The sequence below is a fragment of the Austrofundulus limnaeus genome, unplaced genomic scaffold (genome assembly GCF_001266775.1).
Source record: "Austrofundulus limnaeus strain Quisiro unplaced genomic scaffold, Austrofundulus_limnaeus-1.0 Scaffold158, whole genome shotgun sequence".
In the NCBI taxonomy this organism is placed as follows: Eukaryota; Metazoa; Chordata; class Actinopteri; order Cyprinodontiformes; family Rivulidae; genus Austrofundulus; species Austrofundulus limnaeus.
This window is the reverse complement of record NW_013952560.1, coordinates 820,937-827,134: the sequence shown is the minus strand read 5'-3', so window position 1 is coordinate 827,134 and position 6,198 is coordinate 820,937. Positions and strand designations below refer to the sequence as shown.

The 6,198-nt window shown below is 38.4% G+C and overlaps 1 long non-coding RNA gene across 1 annotated transcript in view; it reads left to right on the top strand.

The window, feature by feature from the left end:
• Positions 1-3,168, top strand: part of LOC106523530 (uncharacterized) — a 70,581-nt gene extending 67,413 nt beyond the window's left edge. The window contains exon 3 of the long non-coding RNA XR_001310907.1: positions 2,691-3,168. This is a non-coding gene — a long non-coding RNA (uncharacterized LOC106523530). The remainder of the gene's footprint in view (positions 1-2,690) is intronic.
• The last annotated feature ends 3,030 nt before the right edge of the window (positions 3,169-6,198 follow it).

Genomic DNA, 6,198 nt, shown 5'->3' with positions numbered 1-6,198 from the left:
ATGCTGAGTCAGGCTTGATTTTTAATAATCTTTTCCTGTTAAATAAATAAATCAAATCAATTAAAAAAAAAAACTAAAAATATTAACAATATTCTCCACACAGAAAATATTGTCTCATGTTGACTCTGAGGAATGGTCCACGGGTCAGCTGGGATTTTAGTGCTTTAGAATTAGCTTTGCTAAATTTTTTAGTGTGTTAGTGCTTTAAAATTAGGGGACCTAAATAATAAAGTTAGTGCTTTAGAGTTAGTGCAACTAATTTTTTAGATTGGTGCTGCCCACCACTGCACAATTTTATGTGAGAAGTGAACTATACAGAATCAAAGTTTTATGAAGAAACAAATTATATATTTTTTATTTGACAAACCAAGCATTGGGCAGACGAGTGTTTAATTCCCTGAGATGTTCAAGGACAAACACACCTGTAATAACAGAACAAAGTGTTTTTGTGGGTAGTGAGCTGATCTAATTGGGAAAGATGATCATGTCTTGGGTTTTCTTCAAAGCCCATTAGAATCATGCAGTTTAACCCTCCTGCTGTCCTTGGGTCAAAATGACCCATGAAGCATCGGTTTCAAAACCAAGGTCTCCTAGGTCATTTTGACCCAAAGGCAACAAGAAGCTATCTTATTAAGCTGCACCTGTTGAAGACTAGTTTGACTCAAAATTGCGAGGAAATAAGCAAAATTTCCATTGTTGTCTCGCTGCTTGCCACCTGTTAGATTATGTGCTTGGGTTTTGAGTGGCCTCTCTTTGAAAATCTCTGCTTATTTTGTGTGCATTACTTTCAAAAATGCCTTCTAGCCTACTATTTTGTTGACTTACACATTGTACCCACTGTGGCAGCTGGCTCCACATTTGAGATTTAGTGGACTAGAGTACACTTTTAAATGAAAATATGCAAATTAGGAGCAGCTTTTGTAGTAATTTATTCGTCATTGGAATTTTTTTTAACCTGGGCATTCTGGGCTGTATCCTAGAAAGCTTTCTTTTATGGGAGAGCTTCCCTGGAGGTGTAGAAACGTAGCTCTGGAGCTCAAATCTGGGACTGTTTTGTGACTAAATTTGACACACATATTTTTTTAGAACATGTTCACAAGTCAATCAACAAAACTGTGAGAGTCTGGGGATGACATGAGGAAACTGAGAGCTCTCACCAATGTTTTGAGACAGTGGAGACTCCCTGGAGAATGCTATTCACCAACTAGTCACAGCCCAATGAGGTACTGACTTGTTCCTTCTTCAAACTGATGTAAACAGACTTCTTTGCTCAACTTAAATAAAACCACCAAATGGACATTTCCTATTGTGATGACCGGAAAATGTTGCATCATGTTTGAAACAGTGTTTACTTACAACAAAGTTAAAACAAAGAGATTTTCTCCAGTTTTGGAAATCAAATAGTGATCGTCGATTGTCCTTTACACTTTTTCTTCTTTAAAAAAATACATTCTCAGCCACCTGTAGAGATAAAGTTTGCTTTTGAATTGACTTATTGGCGTCTTTGGTTGTTGTTAAAGGTCAAAACAATCACCATCCCTACCAGCTGAGCATCTCAAAGCCAATGGCATGAGAAGAGCCCGTGGGCAACGCTTTAAAACACGCAYACACACATGCTCTCAGTAGCCATAACACATACATTATTTAACAGTCTAAACCATTTGTCTCGATAAAAACGCAATTAGAGCACTATCTACATCACGGCTCTAAAAGCCAAGGGGAAATAATGGTACACAATGGTAATTGAAAAGCAACAACCCTTTTTGATTCTTTTGTTCTAGTAATTACATTTTAACTATTCATTATTGTCTAATTGCTCTGCAGTGGGCCAATGCTCAGATCCAGCCCTCATAATGACTGTCTCTCCTCCGCTCATTGTCTCCCTGGTCCAGATTGTTCAGGTGAAATGACTGACTCTGTAAAATAAAGCGCTAAATAGATCCCAGTCATTTAATTATCAAATTATGGAGTGATGTTTTTAAGGTTAACAAAAGCTGCCAATCTACACAAGTAAAATCAAATAAAGCAGCTAAACTAGAATCCATTTGAAAATATACTCATTAGGAAGATGTAGCCAGAGCTGGTTTTAAAGTCCAGCCTTCATCTTATTCTCATTGAGGAGCCATTCCCGCTTATTAAGTTTTGTTTTGTTCTTTAAAGCTGCCACCTTCATCTTCTCCTTAGCCACATGCACACAGAAAATTGATTTGTGACATCTTTGTATCAACTTTGCATCAAAACTATCTTTTCCATCATCCAGCTGAGACTCAGGCTTCTCTTTTGCCACTATAAAAGCATACATATGAGACTTATGAGTCTGTGTTTTAGCCCTAGGGTTTAAACCTACAGATTCACCCTCACACACACTTTTACRGTGGACTGCCGCTGGGTTCTGTGCTTGACCCTGTTGTGTTAACCCAATAGCGAAGCTCCAATAAAACTGATTAGAGAAGTCTTCCCCCGCTGCTCCCGGGCCCTGCTGCTGAACTAATGGCACAAGTGGGCCCCTTAAACTTTCCACCACATCTGTGCCAGTATTGAACTGTAAAGACGAATGGAGCATCAGGGCCAATAGAGGAGCATCGATGACCCGAGGGAAGAACAGAWACAGGAAAAACGTAAAAAATTATTTGAAAAATTGGTGTCTGTGATAACTGCCCTACTTTTTTCCCCCTTTCTTCTGAATGCAGTGCACAACATCCTCTCCTCCACTTCATGCTGCAGAGCACAGGAAGGCCAAGCCAGCTGTTCTCCCATTGTCCAGGTGCTTAACGGGATTACAGAGGGGCACAAGGCCAACCTCCTCCACACACACATGCGCACGCYGGCACTTTCATACGCAGACTTGACCTAAAACTTCAAAGGCAGATGGAGAAGCACAAGGATGCATCATCCCCCGGCTTTGTGGATAAGAACTGGAGCTATGCTCAGCTGAGCGTGCACACTCAGTGTGACTGGATCGCTCAATAACACACAATGGGTGTAAACAGTCGGGATGAAATGCTCCACTGCAAAATGTATTTGTTCTACTCAATTCCGAATGTAGTTTTTTTTTAATTATTGCTGCTTATTCTAAAAAAGATATTGAAAAAAATACAAAAATATGACATAGTTTAAAAAATGTTTGAAGAACACACTTTCCCAAGTTTTTGAAATATATAAATTAAATTTTAAATATTCGGCTATTGTTTTACTAGAAAATTGTCATAAATTAGCTAAGTAAACTGAACTGGGTATTTTTGTTCCCTTTATGTCAGTGGGGACTGATCAAGCAGGGCCTGCGGGCCAARATTGGCCTGCCAAGCCATTGGATTTGGCCCACCAGCAGTTGCCCTGGTTGTAATTTCCTGTCGTTAGAGTCACTTTAACATGCAACATGATCATTATTACAAGTGTATTGATTAGGATGAACAAAAACACTGGTTTGTGATTGTTTATTACATTTTTACATTATTACTTCTAAAACGCACAAGCACTGCATTTTGTATCAATTGCTACACAATGTAATATCGTTATTACAAAATGCAATTTTTGTGTAGTTTTATTACATTTTGAAGCTCGATTTTATTACATTATTACATAATGCGGTGTTACAAGCACACAGATTTGCATACATACTCATATTTTATCAATTTATGAAATATCCCATGAACCTTTGCTGCCCAAGAAAACGTCAAACTTTCTCCAAGTGCATCGAGTAATAAAAAAACAAAATAAAACAAACAAAATGTGGCACACCGCACTGGCAGCTATCCTATTCAGAAAAAAATAAAAGTACTTTACTTAAAATGCATTTGCATTTCATGTATTGATTTAACATAAATAAAAACCCTTTCCTCATTTTTTCTGCCATTTGGAATAGACAACCTGTTTCATTCAAAAGTTTACGAGTTGGAATTGACTAAAACTGAATTATATTCATGATAAAGTGGCTGACTTTGTGGTAGTTTTTGTTGCCTGCCGCCCCCTCTTCTCTTCCAACATGTTTCACATACATGGTTCCACTTGGCGAAGCATACCTCTTTGGATTTTTATCAGCACACCAGCTGGGCTTAAAAAGGCTTCCACGTTGTGAATTAACTTGGCTTTAATCTGGCTCCCCACACATGGTGGTAAAGAAATGGACGAGACAGAACATGCATGGTCAGGAGACTAAAGATTAGTCATACGCCGCTGAACTCGAAGTGTGGCCTGCGTTGTCGCATGTCGTCTCACTTCCTGCTTCCAGCTGCTGGTGATACCTTTCCCATCTAATCCTRACTGAAGGACAAGCGACTGCCTGTGAGGAAGATAAGGAAGTACCCATTGTCTCCCTGATCCTCCTTATGCTCATATATCTGGGTGCTGTTTAGGCCAGTCAGTGTGCCAACCAGAGGTGTGTGTTAAAAAAGTGTGTGTGTGTGTGTGGGGGGGGGGGTGTCTGGAAACAAAGGATTTTGGCTATAAAAAGCACAAAAACAACATATAAAAGTAAAATATTTAAACGTTGTATTCCTACTTATTATTTTGCTCATTGGAGATCTGCTACTCACGAACCAGGAAGCAAATTCTGTCCTGTTATGGTGACTTGTTCTTTCAATAATAATAAAAAGAATAAATTCAATGTACTTTCCAATGCTGTAATTCCCAACAAAGACAGCCTGAGACCATGCAGTGAATATGCTCACTATTGATTCAGGGTCACCACTGTAGAACTAACTGCCAGTAGTTGTCCTTACAGTCAATGCTTATTCTCACTCACTATGGATTCATAAATATACAATAAATTGGCAAATAGCAAACATGTCCAATTGTTTGGAGTTCTCATATCACTATGGGACCTGCTGTACAAGTAATGGTCCAGCTTTCCGATAATAAATATGCAAAAGTGTCTTTCAACCTATCGTAATTGTCCAGTATTAAATGGCAAATTGTACAACTCGTAAAGTAATTTGGTTGTTTTTATTTTATTTGTCTGTGCTTGACTGATTGTATTTAATTGCTTCAAGTCATTAACTTGAATGGCATGGTGGAGCAGTGGTTCGAACTGTTGCGTCTCATTGARAAGGTTGCAAGATTGCATTCCAGGTTTGGACCTAACAGGTTGGGYTTTCATGTTCGCCATGTTAACRTAGGTTTTTTCTGGCTACTCYGGTTTCCTACCAYAGACCAAAATATGCATGTTGGTTCACCTGGTGTCTCTAACTCTAGCAGTTGTTTGTCTCTCCGTCCCTGTGATAGTTCCCATCTTCTGGTTGAAAGGGATTTTACTACTACACTATAAAGACACATGTCTAGTGTGAACTAAGGGATGAATCTGAGTTCACGATGACCTAAAATCAGTTTTGGTACACTCAAGTCGGTTTGTTACAAATGGTGCAAATACACTTACAGAAAACACCTGTTAATTAAATGTTTTTAGATTAAGCCAGGCAACTTGAGGATTGTTTTTATAGCTCGATTGTGATGATTTCAAGGGATTAATTCAGTATTAATTTGATTTGACTGGAAAAATTACCCATTTTCACCAAGAGGGAGTTGCAGTCATGCCGATTCCAGAGCAACACATCACTTCAAGATTTAAACCTTTGGACAACTTGCGTGTTTTTCAGCTGCTATGTTGCTATTCAAATATATAACATATATTTTAAAAGGCATATACCCACTAATAAATATGATTTACTGTTTGATTGACTGGGTGTGCCTTTACAGCCATGCTCATCCAAAGTAACAAATAAAAAATTTACTGTCCCCCTGTGTGGCCATAAAAAGGTTTTATGAGAAGAAGATGACCCATCTCACTCRTTTCATCCTGCAGTATACAAAACAAAGGATCATAAGACCAAAAGTCGGAAAGAAACAACAAGGTCTACTTACATGATGGAAACTAAATGTTCAGTGTTGAGAAATTGGTGGCTTTGTATTTTTAATTTTAGTTTGTTGTGAGACATCTGTTTATAGACACATGTCATTCAATGTATTACAGATTGATTCCTAATRGTTCAAAGCAGGCTGAACACAGGAGGTTTGTTGCTCTCAAAGTTACAACAGCAGCTCTGTTTTGACCTCAGAGGGCAGATGGATCAGATGGCCTCAGTTTTTACAATGCTAATGAGGATTGTAGAAGAGACACACTCATCTGCTCACTTACACAAAGGCAGACATRTAATGTGCATGGTTTTGTAACTAAATGAGGATTCATAAAGGTAGATATTGTAT